Source organism: Vigna umbellata, chromosome 4, assembly GCF_029865625.1.
Source record: "Vigna umbellata cultivar VRB3 chromosome 4, Vumbellata_1.0, whole genome shotgun sequence".
Taxonomy (NCBI): domain Eukaryota; kingdom Viridiplantae; phylum Streptophyta; class Magnoliopsida; order Fabales; family Fabaceae; genus Vigna; species Vigna umbellata.
Window position 1 is genome coordinate 47,442,642 of NC_142168.1, and position 18,403 is coordinate 47,461,044.

Sequence of the window (18,403 nt, forward strand, 5' to 3'; positions counted from 1 at the left end):
ATAAATACATGTCATCCTGTTAAGTTGACATGTATCCGACGTACACACTCGGCTAGAACACTTTTGATATCAACAACACGGATTAGCTATATGATCCATAATTAAGTTAAGGAAGAAAGGATTACTTCACGATTAACAGGTGATTAGGTCACGTGGCCTAGACCCATCCACGTAAAGACTCATAAATAGTAGTATAAATAGCACATTCTACGATGTATATTAATTACATTCATTCATTACAACATTAATTATCTTCTAATGCACTTTGCTGACTTAAGTGTCAAAGGGTATTTTGCAAGCACTACCCCTTGTCTAGTTAGAAGAGGACGAGTACTCTGAAGGAGGAGAAATATTCTTAAAGTTGAAAGCTTGTAGTGTTTGTTAAAGTTTTCACATGATATACATGGCTCTGTAAGAAAAATTGGCGCCCACTGTGGGACCGACATATATATTCTCTAAAGAAGAAACGTTCATGGTATCTACAAGGAGTAAGACTGCAGGAACAAGAGAGGCAGGATCAAGACCCTCCTTGGTTGACATAGTCATTATGTTGGAGGCACAAAGGCAGATGCAACAAGAGTTTTCTAAGTTCAAGAAGAAGGGTTCCAAGGAGATGGATCTAAGGGAGGAAAGTGCAAGGCTGAGAATAAGGGTTGAAGTTAAAGGAGTAACTAGAAAGGGGAAGGAGAAGGAGAAGGAAACCCCTAATAACCCAAACTCAATGTAGAGAATTGTGTCTTGTGCTCGCACTATCCACGAAACGGAAGAAGAAAGTGAATATGACCTTACCCCTAAAATTGGAGGGGCAACAAACAACTCCTCAGCAATAGGGGGAAACCGCTAACACCCTTTCATTGATGGCATCACAGATACCTCACTTCTTAAGTAGTTGAAGGCTCTCACCCTAGACTAGTATGATGGCATCACCAACCTAGATGAGCACATTGTTGTCTACGCCACTCAGGTCATCTTGTACTCGATTGATGATATCCTCATGCATAAAACTTTCGTTACAACCCTGAAAGGAGCAACCCTAAAGTGGTTTACACATTACCCCTTACTCCATTAACTTCTTCGATACCGTAACTTTGTCCTTTGCATTGTAGTTTTTCATGAGCCAACACCATCATCTTACTTCCCCCAAAATTCTTAATGTCATGTAGGAGAAGGAAGCATCACTGAGATTGAAATGTAAACCCTAAAGTGGTCCTACATTATATGATTATGACACTAAGGTCGGGTCCCTTCGTTGAGAATTTATGCATGACATTGCATACAAGCATGGCAATCGTTATCTTTTCTCATGTGATAATGAGTGTCATATTGTACTTTCCATTCTTAGCTACTAAGCAATTCGTTGGAGTGACAAAATATGAACCGTAATATATATATATATATATATATATATATATGTATATGTATATATATAATTGTATAAATAACATTTTTATGTGACAATTTTGTTATGTGATTTCATGATATATTAAAATAATTGTTTTAGTTAAGAACGTGAAATTATGATTTTAATATGGTTTAGGTTGATTATACTAATATTATATATATAGTATATAATATAAATTCTATGTGGTGATAATATATAAATAAGGTGGTTTTGAGATTTGATTAATTTTGTTTGTAATTGATGTTTGATGTTTAGGTATTTCTTATAATTATAATTGCTATGTTAATTATTTAATGTTATTATTAATAAAGTGCAACACATGATTGATATTTTGTTAATTTGGTGATTTGTGTGTATGTGATATTGTCAATGTGATTTGTTGGCTTGTTGATACAAGGATGATTTAGGATTGAATGAGTGTGAGTTCAATTCTAGGAAGAAAGGGAGTTAAGGGAACCTTTGTTTTATTTGTATTTTTGCTTAGGGGCAAAATGATTTTCTTTGTCTTTATTAATTTGTGGAAAAATTAAATAAGGGGGTGTAGGAAGTGAAAAGTAGAAAGAGAGATTAATGTTAAATTATGAAGTAAATTATTCACTCTCTTAACTCAAGGAACTTTGTTATCCTGAAAAAACCAGTTTTCTTCTTAGCTCAGCCAAAATACAAGCCTTTAAAAGTCGTTGTGATGATAACTTGCTTGTGAATGTGTTTGATATTGTTTAAATGAAAGGCAAAGTTGATTTGTGTGACATTGTGATGATAGAGTAAAAGAGGCACCTCACTATACACCGAGCTTGAGTGAAACACTTTCTTTGGTGAGGAATGGTTCCATGCACTATAGGATAACATTTTGCTTTGGTTATTGATCACTCATAAGGCTTTTACATCTGTTGTGTATTTGATAACACTCTCGATTTACATATTTTTCTTTGTTAAAAATCATTTCTTAGATTTCTTTAGTTTTTAATTTCTTAGAATTAGGCTAGTTTTATGTTTTTCTCTTAATTCTTTAGTTTTATAGAATTTTAGTTAAAAATAGGTTTTTAGGAGTATTTTTTGTAGTTGTAAATAATTAGAGAATTAATTTTTTTTTTAGAAAATCTTTTGATAAAAAACACTTCTTTTTATTTCTTGAATTTCATTTCCTTTCTGTAGTTTTGGACTGATTTTTTCTTTGTTGCAGATTGGGCCTTAGGAATTGGGTTTGGACCATTTATCAGCAGAGGAGCAATTGGGCTAAATGCTTTGGCTGAATATGGGCTTAAGTGAAACGATGAGTTTCAAAGGAGGCAGCTTTGGGGGTTGAGCTCGAGACTTCATTTGGAGGAGAAAGCAGTCTCTCTCGAGCAAAGTTCAAATGAGAGAAGAATAACCCAACAGTTAGGGTTCGTGAGAGAGCCTCTAGAGAGCGTGAGAGAAAGGGGTTTTACATCCCAAAGGATGATGGTCAAGAAAATTAACTAAAGCAGGCCAACCCAAGATGTTGATCGGTCAGAATGGAGGTTGGAGGCACGTGCGAAGCAGTCGACGGTTGAAGATCAAAGTGGTTTAGAGTTTGTTGAAGGTTGCTCGAGAAGCTTCCAAAGACAGTTGGTGATTCTTCCCCCTTTTCCCCCTATTGTTTCTTTTTCTGCCTTTGAACTTTCCCTATAAAAGGGGGTTTTATAACTTTGTAAAGCACAAGTGGTGGGTCACAGGCCCCATTCCTAGGTTTAGATGTGCACTGGGTGACAGATGGTGTATCTAGCTTAGGGTGTTCATTCTCTCGCTTTAGTTTTAGAATTTCCAGCTTTCTAGGATAGAAACTTTGATCCTTGGAGTTCTTGGAGCTTCCATTGGGTGACAAATATTGTCTCTCTGAGAAACTCTGGTATCTTGTAAATTCTGAATTTAGTTTTCAATAAAGCACTTTTATGTTCCAGTTTCGATTCACTTTACCTTTGAGTTTGTTCTGTTAAATTCTGCACTTGATTTATGCTTTATCATTCAATAACTTTACAATTCAGTTTTAGATTCTGAGTTCCTTGTGGGTTTGTTTCCTTTCCTTTATGATTTCCTTTGCATTTTCGTTTACAGTTTCATTATAGATTAGTGTTAAGGTGAGGTTAGTATGGGATTTGATTTTGGATCAGTTGGTTTGGGCAATTTGTTATAGTATAAGGACAAGTACAATTTTAGGCAATTGAGGTTGATTTGAGATTTAAAGGAAACTGTGCATATCAGTGGTATTTGATTCAGATACCTTAGGACCCCAAAGAGGGCCTAACTTTTCAAGATGTCTTCTTGAGACATAGTATGCTTTGAAGCTTCAAATTATTCCTGTTGCCAAGATTGTGTTTGATATTATACTATTTTCCAATTTGTCCCAATATTAGTTAATTAGTTTTGTGCTTTTCTTTTCTGTTTTTCAGATGCTATATGGTGTTGAATATTCTGTTTACCTTTTCCTATCACAGTCACAATTTAGTTTTATATTTTACACTTCATTCTATATTGTTCTTCTTTCATTCCCTAAGGAAATTACCCAATGGGGGTTTCGTGTTGTTAATTGTTCTTCTGATTTTAGATTCTATCATTAATAATGTTCAGGTTTTTGTATTGCATTTGTATATCATTTTAGGTGAGGATTCATGCATTAATTTTCTTTCTTTGCAGTTATTCATCCATACACCATTCATTCTAATTCTTCATTATCAGTGCATATATTTTTTTCATAGTTTATGTTTTCATCACATTATCTTGCATTCGGTGATTAGATTTAGTAGATACATGCATCTTTAGTTAGTTTCATATTTTTACATTACAGATAATTTTTCCTTTCCCCACCTTGTATTAGTAGTTAATTAGGTGTTAAATAAATACAAGATTTAATTCTACACTTTAAACTTAATTCTAGCCGAGTCTTTGGATTGATTCCCTGGTTGTCCTATACTACATTAGTGGGGACTAGGGTTTGTTGACTTTTAGTGCGACCTAAAAGCCTTTCAACAAATGGCGCCGTTGCCGGGGACTCGGCGAATTGAGTTTTAGAGTGTTAGGTTAATCTTGTTTAGGTCTGTTTTCTTACTCGCATTTCTGTCTGTGTTCATATAGCTTAGGCTTAGGAGTGTAGAGTAGTCCTTGCATCTATATAGTTTGTATAGTTTCTCTTTTCTTTCATAGATTTCTTGTGTTGAATTCTGTACTAGAGGTCTTAGAGGTCTGATTGGTGTTTCTTCCAATGAGCCTTGGGTAAGCATGAATTACTACTCTTCATATGATAACTGTTCTTTTCCTTATAATGCTCAACCACCAAGATTTGACCTGTTTTATGAGCCTATTCCTGAGGATTTTATGAAGCCAGTCAATCAAGCTTTCCAACAGCAACCACCACCTTGTTTTCAACCATATTGTGAGCAGCAACCCTGGCATGTGCAGCAGCAGCTGCCAGATTCATATTGGCACCAGTATGCTGAACCAGAGTTGGAGGAATTCCAATCAGTGCAGCCATGGCAAGATCAATTCTGTGATCAGCAGCAGGGGATTCCAGCATCTGAATTTCAAGGATGACTAATCAAGTGGCTGAATTAGTATCTGCTATCAACAAGCTGACAGGGAGAGCTGAAGAGGAAGAGGGCACACCTGTTGCCATTGAGTTTCAAGGTTTTGAGAGTCAAATCACTTCAGGCATTGTGAGCTGTACACCACAGTTTTATCAAGATGTAGATCAGCCGTGGCAACCTCAATTTGGTGAATCAGAGCAGCAAGATGTATATTCTCCAGACTGTATGGCACACATGTGGAAGGTGGCAGCACAATTGGCAAGGGAATCAAATGAAGCACAAGAAACGATTGATGATTTGAAGCAACTTTCAACAACACCACAACAGTTTGATATACAGAATGTTGATTTAGACTCTAACTGTTCTGATGAGTTTCATTATGTTCATAATTCTAGTTGCACTATTTCTCCAACACTTGATTTAAAATCTGACTTTCATAGTGTTAATATTGATAGTGTTGATTTGAAAGAAATTGTGTATTCTGGTTGTGATGTTACATCATAGTTTAATGTTGTTGAATCAAATTCTGATTTTAATAGTGAACCTGCAGAGCATGCTGAATTCGTAACTGATAGTTCACTTATTAATATGGGTCTTGGTGCTTATGCACAGGCTGACATTGTGTTTGATGATCTTGCAACAGAAATAAAAGAGGATGTAGACCATGAAAGCAAGAGTGCAGTTGTGGTTAATGAAGTGGAGTGCAAGCTGGCTGAGAATGACTCTGATGTAGTGAGCAAATAATGCAGGTATACTCTAAACTTAGCATTCCAGTTCATATCTCTGAGGTTCAAGTGAACGTAAATAGCTTTGATCTGTTAGAAATTGAACCAATAAAGCCTATTATTGATACTGCTATTTTGATGCCTGCACATACTCATATTTTGGATTCATTCTCTTCTGTAGAGCATATTGAAATATCTATTGTTTTTCTAGATTCTTGTACTGACTTTGAGATTGTTTCAATGGATGATAGTCCTTCTGAAGGTGTTGAGGTAGCCACTGAGTTCACAGATTCTGGTAAGGTTGTCTTTGAGGAAGTAGTCGAGGTTGTCTTTGAACCTAATCTTACCACTGGTATTGCTGAAATGCACCATGTTTCCAATATCTTGCATGCTTTACCTGATTTGCTTGATACTTCTGAGCATTTTAAACTGCTAGACACAATCTTTGCTGTGCATCATACAAACACACCTACTGATGGGTGTTCTGACTTGAATGCATATGCTCTTGATGATCTGTTGAATGATTATGCTCTTACCTCTGACAATTATGCAAAGTTTGATGATTCAATTGTGCATGTTAACCTTGATCTGGATGTTGCAGATGATACATTTAGTGCAGGCACTGATCTTGAGGAGGTTGTGTATACTGAAGATAAAAAGGAAGTCCTGGCTGAGGCAGGAGTTGGTCTCAATGAGACTCAAGGACCCTGGAATGTACAAAATCAGCAGAAATTTCATGAGGAGATTTGGTTGCTGCAACAAAGTGTTTTGAATGTGAAAAATCAGCAGATGCAAGCCTTGAGTGAAGAATTGTAGTATGGCTACTTTGTTTAAGCCAGGGTACATTTTGCTTGAGGACAAGCAAAGTTTCTTGTTTGGAGTTGTGATAATGGTTGATTTTACCGTTATCTGTGATGCAATTTTGATAGTAAATTAACCCTTTTCGACTTTGAAGCTTGCTTAAACTCTTGCTTTTAGTTAAATTGTGTGAATAAGAGAATTGATGTTACACTTAATGATTTTTATCACTAATCCCCTTTATTTTGTAGGATATTGGTATGTTTTGGAAGAAGAGAAAAGGTATCAAGGAAGTGGAACTCAAAAGGGACAACAAAAGGACCAGAGAAGAAGTCTAAATAAGGCTAAAGAAGGCGCAGGGTGCTTGGTTTCCCTTTTTTAGGACCCTCAACGCAGGTAGGCTCGCATGGACGCCTGGTTGCCCTCTTTAGGGGCCCTTAGCGTTGAGGTTCGCGCATCATCGTCTGCTTGCCCTCTTGGGGGAGCTGAGCGCCAGTCTGTTGCACCGTAGGACGCCTGGTTGCCCTCAATCAGGGCCTTCAACGCTAGTCTTCTCGTATTTGCGCCTGCTTGGCCCTATCCAGGGTGCTCAACACCAGCTACATGTCATGCAGCTCGCCTGGTTGCCCCACTTAGGGTGCTGAGCGCCAACGATGTTGGTCCATGATCTATGTTTGATCTATTTAAAGGCTTCTACACATTAAGGTTGGACGACTAGAGCACAAAAAAGCTAATTTCGACCCTTTGGAGGAAGATTGGGCATGCGAGAGCTTTCCTTCTCACTTTCTAGGGTTTCCATTCATTCATTCTTCCATTGTACACCAAGGTTCTCCATGACAATGGAGAACTAAACTCATTGTTGTTGGAGATGATGTAACCTCTAAACTTTCATGTATTTGAACATGTTTTAAATATTTTATGCTTCTTTCATTAAATGTTAGTGATTTTCTCCTATTCTTAATGCTTGTCTTGTTTTGGCCCTTCATGAGTTGATGTTTGATTTGTTTGAGTATTGAGAAATATCTTATGAATCATGATCTGGAGGATTTCACCCAAAGGGAATATTGGCTAGGGATAGGCATAGGACATTTGGTTGTCTTAAGCTTCTTTTCTTAATGCGGAATTGGTTGTTAGGGTTTTCACGGGATTGTTGTCTAATAATCAAGGCTAGGCTTTTTATGCCAAGGGATTGAGTTCTAAGTAATTTCGTAAGTGACATTAACATTACAATGAAGAAGATGAGTTCTAATATGCATGAAAGTGAAGTATGTGAAACCTAACCCCAACAACATCATCATCTCATATCATCAATATCATTCATTCAATCTTGCTTTTAGTTCCAAAAGATCAAGATTTTACATTCAAGTTTATGTTTACTTTTATTGCATTTTACCCTTAATCATTGGAATCATTCTTTAGTCTTAATTAGTTAAGGTATTACATTATTGTTTAGTAACACGAGTCTCTTGGGAAATGATACTTGGTCTTACCATTTTATATTACTTGATACGATTTGGTACACTTTCCAATGAGTTAACAACAACCAACAACGACGAATAACAGCTTCGCCCACCCACCATAGTGACGACATCAACTAGCAATGACAACCAACAACAATAAAGAATAAAAGCAAAAAAGTGAACGAGGCAAGCAAAGAACGAAAGCAAGTGAAGCACAAATGAAGTGAAGCGAGAAAGAGAAAAAATGAGAAGAAGCATGCAAAAGAAAGAAAGTGAAACAGGAAAGGAAAGTTAGGGAAGAATACCAAACTTTCTCCAATATAACATTTTTTCCACCACACTACTTTCTATACTGGTTGTAGGTTTAACCGGTATAGAAAAATGACTTACTATACTTGTTTTGAGTGGATCAAGTATGAAATCTTTGTAATTTAGTATAGTTTTACCATCGCACCACTTTTTATATCGATTCTAGGTCCAACCGGTATAGAAAAGCTAGTCATATTTACAATAGTTCCATCGTGCCACTTTCTATATGTGGTGGATTTCATCCAATATAAAAAGTCACTATAAAAATGAAGTACCTGAAAAACACTAGTGTTAAGACAAAATCGTCTATGCGGCTAAACATTCTCATGTTTTGAAGTTTAACCAAAAAACATTGAAATGAGATAATAATCTGAAAACAACGTAGGATGAAAACACAAGACTTTGAACCTGAATCCCCAACATGGAAAACCTACACAAAACTTAGAACTTGAATCTCCAACGTAGAAAACCATAGAAAAACATCTAGGTCAAAACACCCAGACGTTGTGTTAAACAATTGTTATGCCTAAAGCGTCTAAGCGAGTTAAAAGTTAAACGCTTAAACTTTATCATACCCAAAGGGTATTCAGTTTAGCTCTCGAAAATGACCATGATAAAACACTCTGAAAGATTAAAAGCCTAAAACATCAAAGAAAACTTAAACAAGCTAAACACGATCTGTCTAAAGAAGAGACAAAAATCACAAGAAGCGTTTACTTGCCTAAACGGTACCATGAGCTAAAAAAATACTTCCTCCAACGATGAAGTCTTACTCAACAATTCGTATCTTTAAAAGAAGTTTCATTGTCAAATGGTATCTTAACGATAGCAAATCAAAAAACACTTTGTTGTTCTGAGCAAACATTAAATGACATTAAATGCTCAACGTTCAAAAACAACAAAAGTGATAAGAAAAAACATATCTACTACACGCACAATTTACTCTACTCTTTGCAGATAAGCTATTCTACATGCATCCACAAAGTTCAGATCAAATATCAGAAGTGGACTTTAGAGACAAAAGAGATATTCACATAATGTTCTTCACTTGAAGCCATGCTGATAACAGTTGAAAAACTGTTATTTTTATACTTAAAATTGACTTCAATTACAACCTTTATGACTTAGAAATTAGCTTGAACTCATGATTTTGTTGAATTGTTGGAAATAATAGAGTTGGACAGGTTTTATGCTTGATTTCCTTATTTTTGCAGGTTTTTAGATGAAATTGATGAAAGAAGTGAAAAGGGATAGAGATGGAATCAGAAAAGGACACAAAAAGTGTAAAAGAAGAGAAAACACAAGTACCACTCAACGCCAATTATCGCTGAGCGGCACTCTCAAAGACCCGTTGGCACCGCTGAGGGGAGAAAAGCCGCTGAGGGGAAGAAGTGGTCATGCGTTATTACCGCTGAGCGACACTTTTTTGGGCTTGGGCCTACTTTTCTATAATTTTTAGAATATTATATAAGCTTTAGGACATTCTAGGGTTTGTATCTTTGGCTGGGACGAAGCAAAAACACACTCTTTCACCCATTGGAGGAGGATTTTGGATGCTAAGGCTCCTTTCTCAACTTTCAAGGGTTCTATCCTTCACTTTTCCATTATATTTTATCTAGTTTCACCATGAATATGGTGAACTAAACTTATTTTGTTGTTGGGGAATCAATGTAAATCTTTAGAAACTCTCTTGTATGGAATTTGTTCTTCAAGATCATTTTTATGATACATGCTTTCTTTCATTAATAGTTAGGGTTTTTCCTCTTTGCTCAAAGCATGCATTGTTTAACTCATTCGATGTCATGATTATTGGTTTTGTCGATATGGACACATACGGGGAAATCTAGATCTGGGGAATCTCTCCCATCAGTATATTACCAACCTAGACATAAGAGTATGATAGTTGGTTGCGTTTAAGCTTCTATTCACTATAATGCATGATTAATTGCTAGGGAGACAAGACATTGTAAACTAGTGATTATGATTAGGCTTTCTTTGCCGAGACATCGAGTTTAAAGTAATTTAGAAAGTGACATTAACATTAATGAAAAGAATGATGAATTCCTAAATACAAGAGAGTGGAAAGAATGAAATTGATAAACCCCAACAACATATTCATCCATATATTTCAATTCACGTGTTTTGTTTCTTCTTGCCCATTGATCATCACATGCATATGTATTTACTTTTCATTCTTTTGCATTTGAAACTTACAACAATTTGTTCTCAAGTCTTAATTAATCAATAAATTACATAACTGTCTAGGCCGTGAGTCTCTTGGGAAACGATACTTGGTCTTACCAGAATTATTACTTGATACGATTCGGTTACACTTGCCGAGGGGTAAACACATGCCTAAAAGGACGTACTACCTACTTCAAGAAAAGTACTGAAAAAGCAAGCCTGCTCTGACAAAAATAACTTATCCAACGGTTGTTGTACACGAAGAAAGAGAAAGCATAAGAATCAAGGCAAACGCTTAAGTCTAACAGACATTTACTCAAGAAGCCTTTAAATAGAAGATCTTTCAAAAGAAAAATCAAGAGGATAGCAAGAGAAAGGCTCACAACGAAATATCTATCCTTAGAAGCATTTAAAAGAGAAGAAAAGAAAGAGCTCAAGAAAAAGATCATATCTCAGCAGATAAAGAGAATAAGAGAAAAGAGAAGAGAAGAAAAGAAACAATCTTAAGCTTCATTGTTATATATATTGCTTGTTGATATTAAGAAAGAGAAAAAAAGAAAAGAGAGAAACGCTTGCGAGTGTTTATACTACTTTGTATTGTAATCATATCCTCTCTACGAGAGTAATAATCTGAACAATTAGTAACCAATCTTTGATTGCAGTTCTAGAGAGAATTAAAACACTTACAAATGAACTCAGTGTGAGTTGAGGAAATCTAGGCGCGGTAGTCTAATACCAAGAGTAGTGCAAATACTCAAAGGAAATCTAGGCGTGGTAGTCTAGTACCAAGAGTGGTGCGAATACTCAGACAAGGAGTGATGCAAATACTCAGATCAAGAGTGGTACAAGTAATCAAACCAGGAGTGGTGAGAATACTCAGTTTTAATCTTATGAAAGTTATAGTGGAACCCTCTGCGGATGAGAATGGACGTAGCTCAGTTGGAGTGAATCAATATAAAAATAATTATGCATTTATCTCTTTTTTTACCTAATCGCTTCTCTTATAAAAACCTGCAACTGTTTTTTTTATTTCCAAATATATGAACTCTCCAAGCTAAATGACTACTCTTCAACTAAGGAAGTTCTTATAAAACTTTATAGTGTGCATTCTGAGTAGCACGTCAAAAGCAGCTATCATTTACAACTTTTATTAGGTCGAGCGTCTAAGCTCTCATAAGATATAATCAAAGCTTGACTATGTGTTATATCAGAAGGGTTGCGAAATGAATTTTTCCATTAACATTATTCAACCCCCCGCCCCCTTCTAGTGTTTTTCATGTACTTCAACATGCTTCACACATCAAGTTTGTTGATATGAACAATGAAATAAATTTTTAGTGCTGATATTTGTTGACTTGGTTGTGAAACATAAGAAAGGTTGTTGAAATAGGAAAACGAGTTAGATTAAATTCATTTGATATCATTGTTGATAAAAAAAAATTTAAAGATGCATGCATGTTTATTTTCTGTTTTTAGTATAATTAGTAAATATTTTATTAAAATTTTAAAAATATTTGTTTTTATTAAAAATAAAAATTTAAAAACTAATAAAGTTGTGCAAGGTGACTTGTACTTCATAATGTCAAAGAAAATAAATTTTGACATATGGCCAGATTGTGCTAGAAGTCAGAAAAATTTTCTTTCTCTTCCCCAAAATAAGTCTATAACCGACAATTTTTGAAACAAGTGTGAAAGAGACAAATAGTAGTTAGGATTTTTTTTTGTTTTCTCTTTCTGTTTTTTGTTTTATCTCCATAAAAAAAATTATGATTTCTTTTTGAGAAAATTGTGAAATTATTAACTTTCTACTTGAAACTTTTAGAAAATGTCTCATAAGAAATTCACCCAAATTTAATAGATGTTCTTGTTTTCAATAAAACATATTGGCTTTGGATTTTATTATTTGATTGTGTAACTATAACTATCGTAATCTTGAAACAGTAGTCATGTTTTATGTTGAATGGTGGATTATTGAATCAATTAGAAGCTAGCCTAATTGATTCATAATTATAAATTTATTAATTGAGTTAATTTGAGAATTACTTGGTTGAATCTTTTGTGAAAGAGTTTTTAGCCTAATTGTGATGGATGGAATACATATGTGCCATTCTTATTTTTCTTGAGTAACTTGCTCATGTTTTCTTTATACTTTAATATTTAGCTTGATTCTTTTGTTTTCAAGGTAGATATGCATTATTTGATATGATTGAGGCATTTCTTATTTTTAGCTACTTGCCAAATAAGTCCATCCTAATATTAATCTATTGATAACCCCTTTGAGCCTTTAACTTCTTTTTCTTAAAGCCATTGCAAAACCTTGAAAAAAAAGACAATATTATCCCTTATCTAAAGAAGAAAGAAGGGAGCTAATGGATTCTATTAGGAATGAGTGATGAATAAATTGTATGGGTGAGTATCTTACCCACAAAATAATAAAAATGGCAAAAGGAAGAAAAAAGTTTTATGGAAAAAATAGGGTGAAATGAAAAAAGATGAAAGATAAGGAAAAATACACTAAAGAAATGTATAAAACGAAGGATAATTATTTTCTCAAAAAGTGAAAAAAGAAAATAATATATTTGTTTTTTCAAAATCTTTGCTCCTCAATTATTTCCTTCCAAACTTTTTAATTCTCTATATCACAAATTTTTCCTACCTTTGCCTTGGTCACATTACAACCTTTGAAAAGTCCTAGTGATATTTGAATGCATGTTTTCCAAAAGTATGTGAATATTAAAATCTTACTAAGTTATGCTAGTGTTTCCATACATGAGTATTTTCAGAGCAAACACAAGCTTAAACACTTAAGAGAGCATTGGTGAGTGAATATACATTTTAACTTGAGTGGTCTATTTCATACTTGATTTCTTGGTAAATTTAAAAGATTAACTCGTGTTTAAAATAGAGTTTTCCCATTCACATGATTCATGACAACTTGATTTAGAAAGTTGAATAGTTTCCAGTGAAGTTCTTTTCCTTTGGTAAACTATAACAACTTCAATAATTTTAAGATAGTAGCCAACAAAATAGAAAGGGTAAATTCAACCCTAAGTCATCTTCCAACGAACACATAATTGATTCTTAACAAATTAGTTCTTATAAAAAGTATACAAAAGGGTTAGTAAAACAAAGGTTTAAACCCTGAGATCGTCCTCGTATTTGTAGAGGAATCTCAAGTGGCTCCTCTTGATGAAAATGGTCTCAATTTGGTCCAAATTTTTGAAAAATTACGTCAATTAAGCCTTATCCGTTGAATGTTGATAGACGACATTAACATACGACGTGCTGCACGTTGATGTAAAATTGTTTTATTGTGTGGAATTTTTTTAAAAATTAAGAGTTTTTGACATGGAAAAATTTATTCCTAATCGAACCAAGGAATTTGTTCCTAATCGAACCTTACAGAGACTTATCCAGATCTGGTCAGACTCCCTCCACTACCCACTCCACTAAGCTCACTCCCCCACGAGTCTCGTTACTGGTCGTGGAGCTTCGACGACGTTAGTCACTCCTCAACTCTTCGTGTTCTTCATCATCGTGATTAGGTTTATTGTGATTTTGCATTTATTGATGAGAAGCCAAGGATTTGTGAAACCGATATATCTCTTGAGATGATCATTTTACTGGATTTATTTTGTACATTATTTTTTTGAGGTTGCATTCTTAATTGATTCCTTTTTCCAGTTTTTACTTTTACCTCAATTGATACAAGCAACACTGATAGAAGGGTACCTAGCCAAAGCAACTTTGTATCTCTGTTCAATCCAATTGTAGAGAAAGGAGCTTTCTACCCCTCGTGTGTGTACTACATTTTTAGGGGGAATTCTTCTTCGAACTCTGCATTGTCCCTTTTACTTCTTCTGCATCTAGAAAGAAGGTGGAGCTGGTATTCTCCAACACTCCTTTCCAGACCACCATATTAGCCTCAACCATATTCCTCCTTTGTCTTTAATCTCACACCACCAACTCTATCTATTATTATAAATTTCACCTTCTTTCTCACCTGTTTACAACAACAACAAAAATTCATCTTACTTCATCATGCACAAGAGCGCGTTAGGTTCCACGTTGGGCCCGGGAGGCCTCGACCTAATTCAGGCCTTCTTCAAGCCCATCCTCAATGTTTTCACTCCCTCTACGAGCAAGCAACACACCAAGATCTCTGTCATCGGCGTTGGTAACGTTGGAATGGCCATCTCGCCGACCATCCTCACCCAGGACCTCACCGACGACCTCGTCCTCGTCGATACCAACACCGACAAGCTCCGTGGCGAGATGCTCGACCTAGTGCATGCCACCGCCTTCCTTCCCTGTACCAAGATCCACGCCTCCACTGAATCTTCCGTCACTGGCGGTGATGATGCCGGCTCCGAACTCTGCATCGTCACCGCTAGTGCCCGCCAAATCGCCGGTGAGTCCCGCCTCAACCTGCTCGAGCGTAACCTTTCCCTCTTCCACGCCATCATACCCCCACTCTTTCATCACTCCCCGATAACACGTTCCTCACTCAAAGCCTTTGAAGAAAACAAAATCCCTAAATTTTAACGTAAACCAATTAAATTTTGCCATGTCATAATCCCTTAATTTAAATAAAAATTCCACATTATCAAACAATGCACATCAGCATATTAAGTGTGCACCACGTCATCATTTGTTAACGTCGTCTATTAACACTTAACGAATATGGCTTAATTAGCTTAATTTTTCAAAATTTAGGACCCAATTGAGACCGTTTTCATCAAGAGGACCCACTTGAGATTCCCCTACAAATACAAGGAGTATCCGAAGGTTTAACCCTAAAACAAAAACAATAAAGAAGATAAAGATCAATAAAAGAATAAAGAAAAAAGTAACAAAAGATAGAAAGAAATAAATTTATAAAAATATTTAAAAAGATAAAAACAAATATAAAAAAATAGGTTGATTTCACTACTTTTTCAAAATAGGATTCATCATTGGTTATCTAAAGATTAAGATTATTGTTCAATTAACTATTATGTTAAATTTTCAAATTAATCAATGCAAATTCTCAATTAATTTGTTGGTATTCTCACTCTTAACCAAAGTACATTCTCAATTAAAAGTAAGAACTTTGCAGACACTACAAAAAAAACATTTATTACCGACGGTCAAAATCCGTCGAAAACGTCAAAAATCCGTCGATAATGGTATTTTTTCGACGGATTACCGACAGACCTAATTCCGTCGGTAATAACGTTGTCGGTAACCTTTACCGACGGCTTTTTATGGCCGTCGGTAATTACAGAAGGATAAATCCGTCGGTAATGGCAAAAAAATCCGTCGGTAATTACCGAAGGAAAAAGCCGTCGGTAAGTCCGTCGGTAAATATCTCGATCTGGTTCATCTTCTTCCTCTTTCCCCTTCGTCTGTTTCCTCAAATTTTTTTTTTATCAAACTTACTTCATTCCTAAACCAAAACAACAATCCAATTCATTCCAAAACCAAAATCAAAGACTAAACTTAGGTTGTCCAATTGTTTTAGAAACCCTAAAATTTGGACCCAAAGTATGTTCTTGATTAATTCTTGTTAAAGTTTTTACCACTAATCAAAATACATTCTCAATTGTTGGCAAAAACTCATTCAATCACATGAAAGTTTCTAACTTTAATCAAAGTAAATTCTCAATTAAAAATAAAATCCCTTAGACTCATATGATTGATTTGTTATGTAGATTTAACACCATTCTAATTTGTTATAATGTTAAAATGATTACTTTTACTTGATTAAGAAGCAAAAGACATAGTAAAAAATAAATCACAACAAGAATAAAAAAGAACAAACAAATTTATCCATCTAACCTCATAATCCAATTAAGAAATTACAGGGGAATCAAACCCAGAGGCTTAGTGTTGGTATCGGAGGGGGTATTTTTCGAAGAGTATAGCGCAGCGGAATTAAAACTCAGAGAGCGGAAAGCGTGTTCGATCACAATTAAAAATAATTTGGTCCTTTTAGTAAAAATAATTTTCTTTCAGAAAATTAATCAAACAGTTGATATACGTAAAATAATCTGAGTGTAGGGAATAAGAAGATCAACACAGAATTTTTATCCTGGTTCGAATCAAAAGATTCTACGTCCAGTCGTTAATCACTATAAATAGTGATTAACCTTTTTCACTAAAAATGGTTTAACAGATTACAAGATAATGAACAGGAATAAAATGAAAAGAACCACTCTACCAACTTGAAGAGAACCGCTCCAGCAATCGACCAACGATTCACAAGCTTCTCCTTTCACAAGACCAGGCAGAGCACCTTGCTAACTTGAAGAGAGTCTGCTCCGACTATCGACACACGATACGCGAGCCTCTCCTTTCACAAGACCAAGCAAGGGAACAATGAACAAAAAGCTCTCTAAGAACGTTCCTCTGAAACACAGTGTTCTAAGATTTCTCAGTTCAAAAAGCGTTACCTTCTGATTTCTCCAAATCAAATTATATAGCCAAGTACACTGAGTGCAAAAGGTCAGCTCTCAACTGCCATGAATAATCGATTATTGTAAGTGATAATCGATTATTCAAGTCCGTTACAGGTTTTCAAAAATGTGATAATCGATTATATGAAGTGATAATCGATTATTCAAGTATGACTTGTGATAATCGATTATTGCTTAACCATAATCGATTATACTAGTAAAAATTACAATGTTTAACATTTTCCTACTACATTCAAAATCTACAAGTTGGTTTTTTTAAATATTTTCCTACTACATCCAAAATCTATAAGTTGCAACATCATCAAAACACATATTTAGGTTTTACCAATACTCCTTATTGGTAACACTTAGCGGTCCATGGAATGTAGAAATAACATGAAAATAGAATAAGAGAGGGTGAAGAACATGAGAGAAGAGAAGAGGACGAAATTTAAACCCCCCAAAGGGTTCCTAAGCTCCCTAATGTGTTTTCCTAAGTCTCTTAATATAGAAATTGGATTAAGCTTTGTTTCAGGCTTTTCTATTCTTTTAATCTTCTTTATGATGTAATATCCTCCAATTATCTTTTAAATAATCCAATATCTTGAAGATATATTTGATTGTTGTGGAGATCTAATAATATTTGAGAAGATATTTGCTAGATTAAAAGATTTGGCAAATATTATCTTTTGATATTTATTGATATAGTTAAATAAGGTAATTATTCAACAATATAAAATAAGGTATCTTAAGGTATATTTTCCCCTAATTATATTTAATCATAAATATTTATCAATTATCAAAGCCCTTTTAGTAGAAAAAACTGCAAGATCCAATTTTTGTTGCTTCTTCCCTCTTTTTGGCTTGGCTAAATTTCTTTAATTTTTCATGTTATGCTTGGATTGACTTCTTGTGGTCTTGATTTGCTATTCTTGGATTTATCTTCAAGGCGTCATATAAGATAGAAGACTCATAAACTTTTTACTTAAGGTTTTGAGTTGGAGGTGATGTTAATCCTTAGGATTCAAGTCTCATCTATATTGTATCTCCTGTTGAATTTTTTCCTCGAAAAACCCATCACTAGATAGATTTGTATATTAATTTAGAGAAACGTTATGTACTCATGTTTAAAGTTCACTTCTTTAAATGGTATCAAAGTAATATGTTAAAGTCTATCCTTATGAGATTTGTCATTTGTTCAGCCTATTATGCCACCTACTATAAAAAAATGAGTTGATTGTTGGGCATAAGGATGGCAAAAATAGTCGTGCTCGCGAGTAGCCGTGGATAAAATCCACAGCAGATAGTTGACACCAACATGTATTTATTATCCACGGATAGTAGGTACAGGTATTTTAATACCCGTTTATAAATAGGTCAGGTATGAGTATCAAACTAGCAGATATCCATTACCCACAAAAAATTCAAATTTAAATTATATTTTATTAAGTTCAATTTATTTAAAATTAAAATTAATTTATATTTTATTAGGTAAATTTAGTTAAAATTTAATTTTAATTTATAATTAATTTCTATTATATTATAT

General features: G+C 34.6%; 2 pseudogenes; both read left to right on the forward strand.

Annotated features, from left to right (window-relative positions):
- The first annotated feature begins 4,639 nt into the window (after positions 1-4,639).
- LOC148200416 (uncharacterized) lies at positions 4,640-5,688 on the forward strand (annotated as a pseudogene).
- Positions 5,689-14,461: 8,773 nt separating this feature from the next.
- Positions 14,462-14,965, forward strand: LOC124845638 (L-lactate dehydrogenase pseudogene; annotated as a pseudogene).
- The last annotated feature ends 3,438 nt before the right edge of the window (positions 14,966-18,403 follow it).